This window comes from Hirundo rustica, chromosome 5 (genome assembly GCF_015227805.2).
Source record: "Hirundo rustica isolate bHirRus1 chromosome 5, bHirRus1.pri.v3, whole genome shotgun sequence".
NCBI classification, from domain to species: domain Eukaryota; kingdom Metazoa; phylum Chordata; class Aves; order Passeriformes; family Hirundinidae; genus Hirundo; species Hirundo rustica.
The window spans coordinates 68,196,831-68,211,785 of record NC_053454.1 but is presented as its reverse complement, the minus strand read 5'-3'; positions in this window follow the sequence as shown (position 1 = coordinate 68,211,785).

The window sequence follows — 14,955 nt, the reverse complement described above, 5'->3', positions numbered from 1 at the left end:
AGTAAGAAATTAACAGGCAGAGGGGCTCTGGGGCTCAGCCTTGGGGCTCTCTCGGAGGAACCCTCTGCCCTGCAAAAATCTCTCGTCTCCGTGTGATTGCTTTGCATATCCCGATCACAATGTATTTTTCTTATGCGCAGAATAGGCACTAGCTGCTGTTTTTGGAAAATATCTGTATGCAGCATATTGTACAGAACTTTATTTTTACATTTCTACTTATAAAAAAGAAAACAACATTGAAGAAATGTGATGGTCTTGAGGAATAACCCACCCTTCCAAAAAGTGAAGACTGGACTGACACTTTCACACAAAATTAAGATAGCAGAATTCAAATAGAAATGTATAGGAAAAAAAGCCAGAAGTTGATGGCATTACCCAGTAACAGAAACTGAATTTCAGCCCATGGCCTTCACTCTCCACTGCTCTCTTTTTTGTTCATATTTTTCATATGATTATTATCCAATTCTAAATGGATTACTTCAAAAATTCTGCTTACAGTGATTGTTTTATGTGATAAATGCACAGGTTAGTTTCAATCTTTCTTTTCCTTTCCTGAATAGTATTGAAAAGTAATTTTCCTAATCTCATTAACACTCTGCTAGACCTAGAAGAGGGTTCAGATGCCCCTTGGAAATATCCCATATTAAAGCATCATGTGAGAAGTACGGTAGTAAAGGATAAGCGTCAGTAGGGAAGATATATATCCATGCATCTGCGCACTATCTCTTAGGTGTCCTGTGTTTCCCTTGGCCTCTGGAATTATATTCCGTTAGCCAACGTCCTTACTTCCCCCACGTTACTCGAAATCACAACTGATATCAGTAGCAATTATTTTCTATCATGAAACATGCAATACAACAAGACTTTCCATGTCAAGAATATTGACTTTCGTTTAAAAATGAAAGAAAACCTTCATCAATAGTGGAGCTAATGAAGCTAGTCTGATACAACTTAGTGCCCTCACAGCCGTCTCAGAACACCACAATAAATTCTGACTTACATTCATCACAAAAACCACCACAGCTGCTTCCACAAAGGCTGTATAACATGCCAGTCTTAACAGACATTTCCTTCACTGGAGATAGTAATATTTTTTTTCCTCTTTGCACTCCATTTACCGGTTCTTTCTGATCTGTCTTAAATTGGCTAATTAAGTTCAAAAGTTATTGGACAAAGGGATGAACAGAGGCAGAGAGGTCTTAAACCATCCTTTCCTTAAGAAACTATCTAAAAAACCCTTTTATAAGATGTGAAGAAAATAGTTTGAAATATGACTACATGTACACTTACTTAAAAGAGAGCAACAACTCAGGTCTTTTGAAGCTGTAATATGTTTGAATTCTGTATTTAGGCAAGAGAAGGCTTATTAAAGAGATTTTTGGAAAGCGCAAAATGAAATATAAAACAAGAACTCCGTAAAATCTGACTGACCATTTTGCTTCACAAGCAGCTTTGCCATGCTCAGAGAAGGATGCCAAAGCAGCTGTTGCTTACAGGGGTTAGGTAGTAAGAAGGTTTCTCATAAATGTAGCTTAGGCTTTTTTGCTCAGAAAATAGCTCATATTTCTACTGCAGGTAGTAGTCTGCTATGTATGATGCTCTTTCAATCCACAGGAGTACAAAAACCAGACTGTAAAGGCTTTAAGATTCACAACACTTGCTTTTCTTCTTAACAAGTACCTCTGTTTACAAAGATCTAATTACTCCAGTCATCTTGTTTGCAGACATTAGGTCAACAAATAGCAGGATGGAAACTCTTTCTTGTGACTTGGGTAACCAATATGAATAACTCACTCTGAAAATTATACTCAGAGAAGCACTTACAAAATTCCACAAGCCTAATGTGGTTGTAAGATTATTTGATGAACTACCTAAAACACACACAGTCAGATAAAAAAAACTTTATCAGGTCATGGATAATTCACGGATAGAAAAAGTTATTAAATCCCAAAGTGTTTATATACAATGAATATCTATGACCCACTCTATTCAGTACATGTGTATTGCAAAAGCCACGTGTATTGGTTCTTTTCTGTCACTTCATGGTTATTTACATGCACTATTCCATCTAGATTGGAGTAAGAATTTACAGATTAGAATAAGAAAAAGATGTCAGGTTAACAAGCTGCTTCTGAAAAATCCAGCAATTGCAGTGACTCATAAACCAAAACCTGAAAAATTTCCCAGATTTACTTTCAATATTCTCTTGAGTAAGCCGTGGAATACAAAACCTGTATTCTAAATTTATATTGGAAAAATGCCTTCAGTGTTTCAGAATAGCAGCTTGCAGGAGCTCATTAAATTATTATAGGGTTGTTTGGAATCCTGTTCCATGAGAGTTACTCCATGTGCAAATGCCTATTGATTTCAGTGGAACTCCAACTGCACTATCTGCCATGAAGTCTTATTTATTTCTCATTTAAAATCCCCACTACTGTTTTTGTCCATTTCATTTTATTATTGATTCAAATCATGGTGATATTAGAGCTAACACATCCAGGCTAAATCTATGAAATGAGAGAGACTACAAATCAGAATGTTAGTGATAAAGATGGTCATTCACAGAGAAAAGATTTAACTATGTTTTTAAAGACTGATAGGTATAAAGAAATCTAATCAATAAATGGCAGTTAATCTTTCTTAGCTCTAATATACCATATATATAATCTTATTTGTCTCCACTGTTTTACAGAGACCTCCTTGCAATGTAAGATTAATTCTATTTAATAATTAAAATTACTTAGAAGCAAAATTGAATTCTTACAGGTACAAGCACTGATTATGTTAATTTAAATTATAAATGCTTTTTCTTTAGTGCAATTATGAATTCTTAAGTCTTTTAGACATCATGCTTCAAACACATTTGCTATATGAATGGATAACTTTTATATGCTACTAAGTTTCCAATTTAATGTGAATTTTTTCTTTTCTACTTTTTTAAACTAAAAGCATTTCTTTTTTGTTCATTACATATTCCTCTTTACATACAATGGTTATAATAAATATCAGTTTATTATCTGTTTTATCCCTTTGATTGTTTAATAATTTTACACAGAAGATTTTTTTTTTTTTTCCACCACAGATTTCCATATCTTGTTTGGTTCCTGTGTTGCTTACACCCAAAGTGGGAAACTCTGATGTAAATACATGCAGGCCTGATTCTGTAAAAATACCTATAGCACCTGTGAGTTGGCTGTGGCATAAAAGTACCTACTTGAGTGTTTAAATCTAGGCAAGGGCTTATGTGCTGCACCTTAAAAAAATTGATTTTATATTCAAGGCATTGTAGCCAGCCCTATGACTGTATGCTCAATTGATGCCTTGTTAATAATCAAGCAGATTCCTTATGTATGAAAACAGGTGACTAAAGAATCAGCTCTTGGTATATATCATTTACAGGCTGTTTACAATCAATCTTCTTTTAACCCTTCATAAGAGCTTCACTAGTTACTGTTTAACATATTCAGAATAATCCTAATTTGCTATGTGCTGGATGCTCTAGCAGCTCAAATGGATGCCTGAGGGGCTGTGGATGACAGGAGAAATTGGATTTAACTCATCTCACTATAGTCATATATATCTGAGCCAGTGGATTATTTGTGCTTTGTAGTTACTTGAAAATTGAAAAGAGGGACATAACAGAGCAAATACACTGCTGACTTGTCTTAAAAGAGTAAGTGCATTAAACATAAAAAACAATCCTGATTCACAAGACCAAAACAAAACAAAACAAAACAAAACAAAACAAAACAAAAAAAAACCAACCAAAAACCAAAAAACCAAAAACCACCACCCCTCAACCCAAACGTAAATCTGCCAGCCAACCAACCAACCCCAACCAACAGAAACAAAACAAACAACAAAACCAACAACCAAAAAACACTCCAAAAAATCCCAAACTCTTTTGGCCAGGTATTGCTAAAGAGAAAAACAGGTGGAAAAGCAAAAAATCCAAATAAATAAGCCCAAGAACTTTAACAGACTATAGAGATGTGTGATGCTAATTCAGAAAGTTGTCATTCCAGGGAGGTGGTCATTAATCCAAAACTTAATGAAAGCCCTTGAATATTCCAAAACCTCTAGTGCTGAGGGAAAAAGCATAATCTATAGTGCAGATAAAGTACAGAAATATCATCAGTCCAACTGTTGCAACCCGATCTAGTTCATCATCCAGTAGCCTACTGTCCTAGGTTACAATGTAAGATGTGCCCAAAGTATGTATTCTATCACCATCTACATGAGCTGTTGAAACTAGGTTGGGCAGTGTTTCTCTTGCCCCCTCCCTCCACACTATCTTCTGTTAATGGGCCATCAATGCCCTGCTGCATGACTCATAGGTAACTCCCTCCAGGAGGGTTCTCTGTTTAATGGGCAATCAAGGACCCATTGCAAGACTCATAAAATGTTATCGGCCCATTGTGAGATGCTCCACCCAGGGGGAGGAGCCAAGCATTCCCACCTGGATATAATCTGGGATTTGGGACAGCACAGGCAGCCTTACCCACTGTATTCCCAGAGGACAAGAGCTACCAGACCTTTCTGTTGGAACACTGCTTAAACAAGGCCACTTCATCTGGACTGCTACCACCACAGTGTCAGGTTGTATTCTGACTCTGTCAGTGATCTTTGTACTATTGCATGTGTTTTGTTTTATTTTATATTACTTTTTTTTTTTTTTTTCTCTCCTGTTAAATTGTTTTTTCTGACTTGGAGGCTCTCGCTGGTTTTGCCTTCGAGCCAGCACACCTACCAACTGCTCTTCACAAAAGATTCCAAAGAGCATCTTTTAACTTTTCAGGGAAAAGCAGAATTGTGCTGTGTACAAAGTAGTTTTTCTGAAATGAACTGGGCATGCAAGCACACCAAAGGTTTCCTACTTGTTTGCCAGGTGGATTGTAATTTGTCTGACAGTCACTTTTAAAGGAATGATCACAGTTTTTGCACTCCATTTGCAGGCAGAAACAGTTGACAAAGGTCACCCACCAAAACGGAAATGTCAGAAAAATTACCATCCAGGTTGCAAACTCTGCTTCTAAAGGATACTCAGTGTGATTTGCAACTTCAGGGTCTCAGGCTTTTCATTGTTTGTACTCCTGAGAAAATCACTTGGAGTTCATTTGCTCCACAGCCTGCAGAGTCAGAACTCCAGCAGAAGGAACTCAAAGAAGGCATGACCACAAAACATATTGCTCTTTTCTTCACAGAACAGCATCTTCCAGAGGTCAAAGGAAAATAACTGATAGTCTGATGCCAAGTCATGCTTCACAGCAGGGATGGCTGAGTGAAAGTGGCAAAAGCAAAGATCTTTTTCAACCTGGGATCATCCAGTACCTTCTCCACTACCAATTTCTCAGGAACAGTACAGCAAGAGAAAAATCACAGCAAACAGCTTAAGAGATTGAAAGGAGGTCTATGGCTGTGTGTTTACAATAAGAATGTTTAGGTGAAGATTCAGTAACTAGTTTACATGTGTTTTGTCATTTTTTTTTAAACATTCCAACCCAATATTTTAGTACATTGTCTTGAAATTAAAATTACTACCTGTATGGATCTATTTTACTGAAGAGACCATCATGCATCTTCCATTACCTACTAAAAATTGTTATAAAACCAGACAAAAATCTAAATTTTTATAGGAATTTAGGTGAAACTATACCAGTTGTCCTACTTATTAATTCTCTGTAACCCACAGAAGTGAGGCTTAGGTTAGGGACTCAGTTCTGCAAAGATATCATTACATAACTCATGCACATGTGGATACAGAGACTCTACAACTTGCACTGCCTCACTTTGTATAAAGTGGCTTAGCCACCAGTATCCCCTGCATTAGGGGATGGGCAGATACATACATAAACAGAATGCAAATTTCAAAATACTCCTGTGTAGGATCTTCTGTTCAAGTTAACAATGACAAATATCTACTTTGAAATAAGGAGTAGGCACATTTGCTCAAAATTCTAGGTTGGAGGCTTTTGTAGAGTGGACTCTAGAAAGGTCATTAGCAACTAAACGTTATCACCACTTCTGACTTTAAAAGCATGCCCACAGGCAGAACTGCAGTGCTCTGTAGCTGCAGAGCAGGAGCTTAGTGGCTGCCAGCAGCCACTATCTATTTTATGTTCCCAAATGCATTTATGGTTGGTATTTATGACTAAAGAATAAATAAAATAAAATCATCCTTTTCTTTCCTGGCATTTAGAATTGTTATAGAAAAACCTACAGTAGAAAATATTTCTCACCTGAATCTGGCCTAATTCTGTCTGTTCACCAGACAGATCAAAAAAAAGGCTATTTGTGCATTTAAATCTGGTACTGATGTTACCAGGCAAGTGTTCACTTAATTAGGTTGCACACAGCTGTACTGAGTGACAAAGAAAATTTGGTTATACACAGATTGTTCTGATTTGCCCCTATTGTACTTGAAGTGGATATTTTTGCAAAAATCTTTACTTAATTGCACAATTTCTAGGTGCATCACTACCTCCTTTAAGTGACATGGTTTATGTTTCTGGTGGAAACCAGAATCACCTGAATCTAGTATCTGTCTGTGTAGGTAGATACTTGATATTCCACCAAACTATCCAAGTCTGTCAAGCCTAAACAGTTCTTTAGACTTACAAAACTCTGGGAGGGAAATGAAATTTTTATATTAGAGATGGAAAGCAAGGCCAGAGGCAAATGGAGATGACCAACTGCGTACCACAAAGGAAATCTGTGCTTTGACTGAAAACTGACTCTGGATTTTTTACATTCAAGCCAAGTATCTGAGTCTCTAGACCATCCTCCCAAGTGCAAAGATAACTGCAAATTAATTAAAAACTATTAGATGTGAAAGACTTTCACATGCACACATCACTGAGATTAGTAGGTTGAAAGCATTGTGCGTCACTCTAATCTTCCAAGAGAAAGGATTTAAATATATTGCGTTATCCCATCCATAGACATCTTTTCCATTATCATTTTAGTGACCTTTAACAAGTGGAGGACAGATAGAAGAAAGAGTGTGTTAACATTAGAAATGGTTTTTTGAGGCTCTAGAAAAACATTGACCGAGGATCTGCTTTCATACATTCAATACTGATGTTTTGTTAAAAAGGTTTCTTCCCTTTCTTTTATACTTTGTCACATGCAGCAGCTAATAAGTTAACACTTTTCAATTCAATAAAGTTATGCCATGTGGTCTGAAGTAATTTAATCATTTCCAGTGTAAGTTAAATAGTCACATTTAAATGTAGTTCTTACCAAAAGGGAAAAAAAGAAAAAAAAAATCAGTTCAATTCTACACCAGCAAAATCAAACAGAAACTTCTTGAGTCTGAATAAGAATATGAAGCCACATGAACTATTAAAATACACATAAGTCCAAAATAAATCTTGTAAATACTAAGAAGATAAATTTCAAAAATTCAGATATATGTCTATATTTTACTGATATAAATGAACCATGAAGCCTCTCAATCCCATTGATTTAAAAGTATTTAAGATGGATGTTCTTAAGAACGAAAAAATTTTGAAAATGTCTCCTAAAACTTTGTGATATGTGACCTAAAGTTAATTCGTGTTAGGTATTATGATATGTAATATAAAGTTAATTCACGTTTGGTCTGAATTAAGCTCTGTAAAACATAAAGTATATTTGGGGTTAAAAACTGAACTGTTAAGAGGGGGACACAAGGGTTGAGAGACAGGGAGGGTCCCTGCCAGGAAAAGCCTCAGGACAACCGTTAACTCAGAAAATGGGAGAGATGGTGAGACAGACCATGTCTCTTCCGGAGATAGACCTGCTAACGACCCAGCAGTTAAGAGAAGATAGATATCTTATCTGTTCTGGCCCAGTTTACAATTTCCAAAAACCCTCTCCGGACCCAACAATCATGACATTGTTTGACTCCGAGAACCTATTCAACCGACTGGAGACCTGAACATGAATACCTAATGAGGCGACCAAGAAGCAAGAGCACTATGGTCGCCCTCCACTCTCAGTGAAAGACTGTATAAAAACCAGTGGCTCAGGACACACTTTGTGAACAGGATAGATACAGAGTGATAGAGTCCGTTTCTGTATTAACCCAGTGCCGAAACCCCGGGACTCGACGCTGTTCCTTTTAATTCTGGCTGTTAGAGACTGAATTTAAGTCTCTAAATAAAATTCTAAATTTTGATTTATGGAATTGGGCTTGTTCATTTATTACAAACTTCAATCTTGAATTTTTAGATTGTGCAAAAGATATTTAAACATGACATGAAAATAGTCAGATAACACTAAATTAAACTAAAATTATAAATCAAACACTAAGGACCCAAATCAAGGCTATTTCACAATGAAAAAAATGTTTCATAATGTGTCTTGACACTTCCCTTGTACTTCCTTGACACTTCCCTTTTACTTCCTTGACTATCCAGTTCCCAGCATATTAATTTGGAAGTTTCAGACAACAGATCAATCCCCAACAAGTTTTAACTTTTGGGGGAAACAATTAAGCTTATTAGCCATGTTTACATGTATTTTTTAAGGTCTGATGACTTTCTTAAGGAGTTAGAGCAGTCTAACAACAATCACTGTATGCATTTAAATACTGTCCATGCTTCACAAAAATATTTGCTACCTTAAAAAGCAAGAACTGCAAGAAAATGTCAAATTACAGAAGAAACCCTTCTTCACTGTTAGCTATGGAAAAAGTGGGCTTTGCCCTCATTGCATTCTGGTTTTAATCTGTCTGTAAGAGAGTATAATGTAATTGAAACGAAAAAAAAAGCCATGGTGTAACCAAAAGCAACTTTACTTAGAATAACTGACTTGAATTGCCATCCAGTCTCATTAACAGGTATCCTCAGCAAAAGTTCTGAACATTTAATTTTGAAATACTTATTGCAATTTTTAAAGGTGGGTTGTTAAAGATCACTTCAGCTCTCCATATTCCTTCTCTAATGCTCACACTTTACTTGAGTTAGTCCATCAATGTCATACACTGTATGGAGAAGGGATGCAGGGCTGTTAGCGCTGCAAATGGAAAGGACTTTGATTCAATTAACAATAATATCTCCATAGAGAAATTAAAGGCTATAATCATTCTGTTCTAATAAATTGTATTGGGGTTTTTCATTTGAACAGAGTGGTGAATGATGTTCATGTTTATTTCTTAGAAGAGGCAGGACATGAAATAGAGGTAGGTTGTAGAATGTTGGTAAGTTCAAAACGCTTAAAAAAATAAGTGATTACTTCACTTTATTGGAAATTAACTGAGAGCACTGATCTGCAAACCAGTCCATGAAACTCTACTGCTTCCTACTTCTGTGGTTTTTTCGCCTGCTGGGATGAAAATTCAGTTTCAACAATACTAAAAATAACCATCCAATACTGTAGTTCCATCTTGAATGCACAAGGCATTCCTTGTTGATTTTGCCTTGGCAGTTAACTCACTGAAAAGGCTGAGTTAAGGTAATTACTCACATGAAGCAATATTCAAAGGAGACCAAGATACTCTGAATATGTGTTGATACTGGGAAATGAATCTCATTCAGCTTCATGGGTTTCCATATATCTTAATTTGTTTTTCATTTTGAACACTCCACTGAACATCTTTAAAATAATAGCTAAATATATTTGTTTAAAAAAAATCATTCTGGCTAATGCATGAAGCATAAAGTTGAGCTTGGACCGTGAAATAGAGAGAAGATAATGCTCACTTAAATTCTCCCTAAATGCAGTTAAATACCAGCACTGGCAGAACTGCTTTCCAATATTTCATTAAGGTACAGAACACAGCATTAAACAGGCACATGATGGAATTTATCCCCTGCTTTTTATAGTCCTTCTAACTTGGTGAATCAGAGGTAGTAACAACGCATGAGAGAAGTAAAGGTAAAAGTGATGGTTCTCTTTTTAATCCAGTTTGTTTCATACAAACAAGTTGTTTGCAGAAAGATAAATGGAGCACACTGTTTCTGAAGTAGAAATACACTAATCAGTAACAAAAGGGAGGACTGACGATGCTAAACAGAACAGAGGACCTGAGAAAAGAGCAAGAACTACTCATAAATGCTTTAGCAACAGCCAATAGGAGACTCTAAAGTACTGATTCTATCTTTTATTTTCCCAGGCTGTGTAAGCAAGTAAATAAACAGCAGGACCACTCCAAAACCAAGACTATTCAAACAAAGATGGAAAAATTAAAATTATCATGAATATGTTTTATCATTGTTTCCTGCTGGTATGTATTGTTAAGTGGAGACAATAGGAATCCATGAAAGCCAAACAAGAGTTAGGCATTTTGTCCTAGAAGACAATTAATTAGAGCAACAATGCGCCAGCTTAAGTTTAAAGGCAAAAAAAAAAGTTCTGTTATTACACACAGAAATTGAATCCAACAATAAGCAATTCTGGAGTATTTTAGAACACTTCAGGTTGGACCTTCTTTGTGTGGCTTGCCTAGATTTCATGTGGGTTATTTTGTTTGCTTGCTTATTGAAAGAAAAAGCTGTCACCACCATAACAAGGATGATTAGATGTCTTTTGTTACAGATAAGATTGCTTCTAGCATAAAAACATTCTTTGAATTGAGTAGTCCTATGAATAATCCTAAAATCTTGCTGAGGCAGTACTTGATTCAAGGTAGCTGCAATGAAGTAGAAAGCGGCACCTAAAAGTTGGACCTTTATGGCAAAGTAAAGCAAGTTAAACCTCCAGAAAAAAAAATTAAGTGACGCCCATACTGCACTTAGCTGCCATGAGAATTGATACAGGGAAGAATAAATAATTTTTTTTCTAATCTTCCATTAGCTCACTTCTCTATGAGGAAGGCATAATAAAAAATTATGACTCTCCTGAATTGTATGAAAACAAGCAATGTTAAATATCTCAAGCATATCATAGAATGCTCTTGATGCTCTATATATGTAAATCTAATAACAGGAGATAAATTACTGTGAATTAATTGCAAGTATATCTTACTGCTGAAGTTTGTTCACTTTCCTAATTGCACCAATCTTTCCACTTTTTGAAAATTTTCTGTTTAGCATTTCTTCTGATAAGAAAAAGGAATATAGGAGCATCAGAAATATTTACTTTTTTACACACTGTGGAAGAAAGGACTAGGATCATTAATATAATTTTAGGGAACAAATTTTCAAAAGTAATTAAAGCATCTATAATCATTAACAGCCACCAGATATCTTTCTTTCCTCACATCTTTGAAGTACAGTGGTTTTCAACTTTTAAAAATTTGCAGTCTACTAAATTTTCCAGAGAAGATGTAGCTTACTTCAAAAACTTTTTGTACAGATAGAGAACGTTGTGGAACATTAATCAAGTTTTCTTCTGCCCTTCTTATTTTGAAATTTTCTTAGAAACAATCACAGATCCTCAGCCATGACTGATCACAGATCAAAACCTTCAAATGTCCCAATTATAAGCTCCTTGGTGATGAAACCTATGGTAACCACTCTACAAGCACTGTAGAGAAAGATTTTATTTCAGTTCATTCCTTTATTATCTTACCGACTATGGACTGCAGAAGCTTTAAAGTTTTGCTATTCTATTTAATACAAATATTTTGTACAAAGTCCAGTTAGGAGGAATTAGCTTCCAGAAGATTCAAATAATCATTATTTTCTCTTAATGAATGTGTTGGACAATACTGGGCATTCAGCAACATTTCAATCATAATTTTCTAGTTATCTTTAATCTTCCATAGCTTCAACTATTGTAATATTTGTTCGGTCCCACTGCTATGCTATTAAAAAGTCCTCCAACCCAAATTTTCTTCAGAATAACTGCCATGTTAACTGCTCTTCTGGACTAGATTTGTTTTAAGCAACTCCTATGTGTATCTTTGTCCAGCATTAAAATTCAATGTCAGTATAGGTCATAGACAACAAACTAGGTAATCATTCAATAACTGGACATAGGGGGAATTCTAAGAGATCAACAGAGCTGCCCAGAAAGCAAACTCTGTTCCATGAGGGCTGAAGGATTTTGGCTTCTTTCTTTATAGATCTGCTCAAATTCTTAAGGTAGCTCAAAGACATTGAATAGCTCACAAAAGCTTCCAAAGAATAGTCTTAGAAATTGGAAATGAAGTTAATGTGATGACAATGAAGCCTGTAGGTATATATCCCTAAGCTCAAAACTACATAAATTTAATGCACATAATGCACTACATTAATTTACACCAGTATCATCTTGTTTGCACAGCAGATGCTCCTTAGACATGGCAGATGCATGACACCTGCTTGACTTTGAACATTGATTTTAGAACTTTGGGGGTTTGAGTTGTTTGGTTTGTTTGGGGTTTTTTGGGTTGTTTGTTTGTTTGTTTGGTGGGGAGGGCTGTGCTGTGTCATTTTGTTTGGTTCGGTGGGGTTTTGGTTTTGGGATTTCTTTCCTTGCAATTTTATAATGAGATGAGTCATTCTATCACTAAACAGTGGGACTTAAAGTTGGTTTATCGCTGAGCACTCAGACAATTACAGTGGCTGGTCATTGCTTCTTCGGAGCAGAGAAGTCTGAAGCTCAGCAAAGGCAAATCCAGGGTCCTGGGGATGAATATTGGTGCATGACAAAAGCCTACCATGTCTACACCCACCTTCATGAGTCTCTATATTGCTCTGCTGTCAGCAAGACAAGTAGTGCAGCCTGAAATCCTATGGCCTCTCCCTACAGTAGATAGTCTGTCTGAAAAACATTACAACTTAGCAAGTTGCTGAGTTAGATCAAGCAGTGTTATACAATTCAAAGTCTCATGTGCAGTTTCACATAAAGCAGGTTTTTTATTATTTTTTTACCCCTTCACTCAAAAAAAGTTAAAAAAAAAAAAAAAAAAAAAAAAAAGTAATTGTGATAAAGATTAACACTGGAAAGTAAAGTAAGCCAAAAGGGAAGAAATAAAATAAAGGTGTACTGCACAACATATCTCAGATGCTTCAGCCACAAACACTGCAATTTCAATGTTGCTTTACACAACATGTGCATGCCATGTGTTCCTTTCCCTTTTATTCTCCCTGCTCTGTGCCTTCCAGCCAAAATGACCCATACTATTTCATTACAAAAAGGCCAAGTGCTGTGACTGAGCTGATTTTGTCCTTTGGAAAAAAAGATATCAAAACAGGTTAACCTTCTCTCTTGGTGACCCTTAATGCTGGCCCATAAGAGATGTTTCAGATTGTCATAGTTTTAATTTTGAACCGGGCGGAAACACCAATTACTGTAGTGGTTTCACATTCACTAAATTTTGGTCTTGGTACTTACTCTTTCTGTGGGAGAGAGACTAGGAGAAAAACAAAGCAGGCTCAACCTTAAAATTAACAAATAGTTTTATTAACACACACTAAAAGAATAGAAAAAAAGAAAGTTGGGAAAAAAAAAATGGAATGAAACTTCAAAAACACTCTTCCCTCCCTCTACAAACTGTTCACTTTCTTACAAAACAACATAAAGAGACAAAACTTGTAATTTTCAGTCAGTTTTACTATCTGGCAATAGTCTTTCATCAATTCATTAGGGGAAGAGTATCTTTTAGAGTCATGGATCTCACTGACAACTTAGAACAGTTCTCTTGTGGGTTTTAAACTGTCACATAAACAACCGCCCGGAGAAACCTGCTTTTGTGATTCTTCCAGGAGCAGTTTCCCAAGCTGCTTATGGGCCACGGGTCTTAGACTTTTGCATACTGGGGTGTCACCTTTTAAAGATGAATCACTCTAAAAGCAAAGGATTCTTCACTTCAAGGTGCAGAGATATCTTCTCACTTCTTCACTGGCGCAGAGAGCTTCTCATCTTTATCTCTGTTCAAGCATCTTACAGGATTATTACTTAGTCCATCACAAACACCTTTGCTCAAATCTACACAAATTTAAACAATCATCTCCCCAAATGCGTATCTTTCCCATGATTTAAAGGAATGATCTAAATAGAGAGTTCATTTCCATGGCTCAAGTAAGAATAGAACAATCAACTCTTCAACCCTATGTCCTAATAGTCTTTTCACTCTTGCTTTACTGACTTCATGCTGTTTTTCTTTATGTTCACTCTGTCTTTCCTTACTCTCTCAGAGAAGGGCTAAGCTCTGGAAGCTTCATGTTGCTAAGAAAGAGTTAAATTTGCTCGGAGTCTTTGTCTCTCTCTCTGTAGCTCCTGGTGTTAGATGTTCAAGGTCGCGCTGGTGAGGGAGGAAGAACTCACAGAAACATCAGAGATCGGAGCACCCGGGCAGTCCGAAATCACAAAAAAAAAAAAAACCCAGGCAGGATCATAAATGCCTTCTCAGCCCATCCCTCGGTGTAAATTGGGGTGGCTTCGGCCCAAATGGTGCCCATAGCTCTTATCAGGGGTCCAGCAGAGATCTCTCCCTGATCCAGAGAAGTCTGAAGAAAGTAGCTGTTGCAAAACAGCAACCTCTCCTTCCCTGCCACCCCCCCACCCCCCCGCCCCTTCACCCGGGAGCCGATAGAATCCAGCTGGGCCTCAGGCCAGCTCTCCCCAAAAAAGGGGGGAGCAGCAGGCCCAGCTCAATGTTACTTGTCTCTCTCTGGCCAAAGGAAAGAAGAAAAAGAACCCACCCACAGGAAATTCATGGGGTTTTATATGGTATTTCCCAAAGTCGCAGCTAGTAATTTTCAGTGGTCAGAACAGATGCCAATATTCCAACTAACTCTCTGATAGGTTCCTGTCTCTTCTAAAGCAATTCCCAGGTCCTGACCTGGAGAATTATTCTACATTCTTCAATAACTAAAAAATTAAACTGTACTAACCCATGACATAGATCCAGTATAAGAATAAAAGAAGCATATGGTGAAAAAAAAAATCCCTGGAGTCCAGTGATTTGCAGCTCAAATGTTTATAAAACTGATGTGATGAATATTCAAATCAGAAGGAACCAAGCCTTGAATTCAGGAAGTACTGTATTAATACTAAAATTAATAGAAAACTGGATCAAGTTTGACACTCCAAATCAGTGAA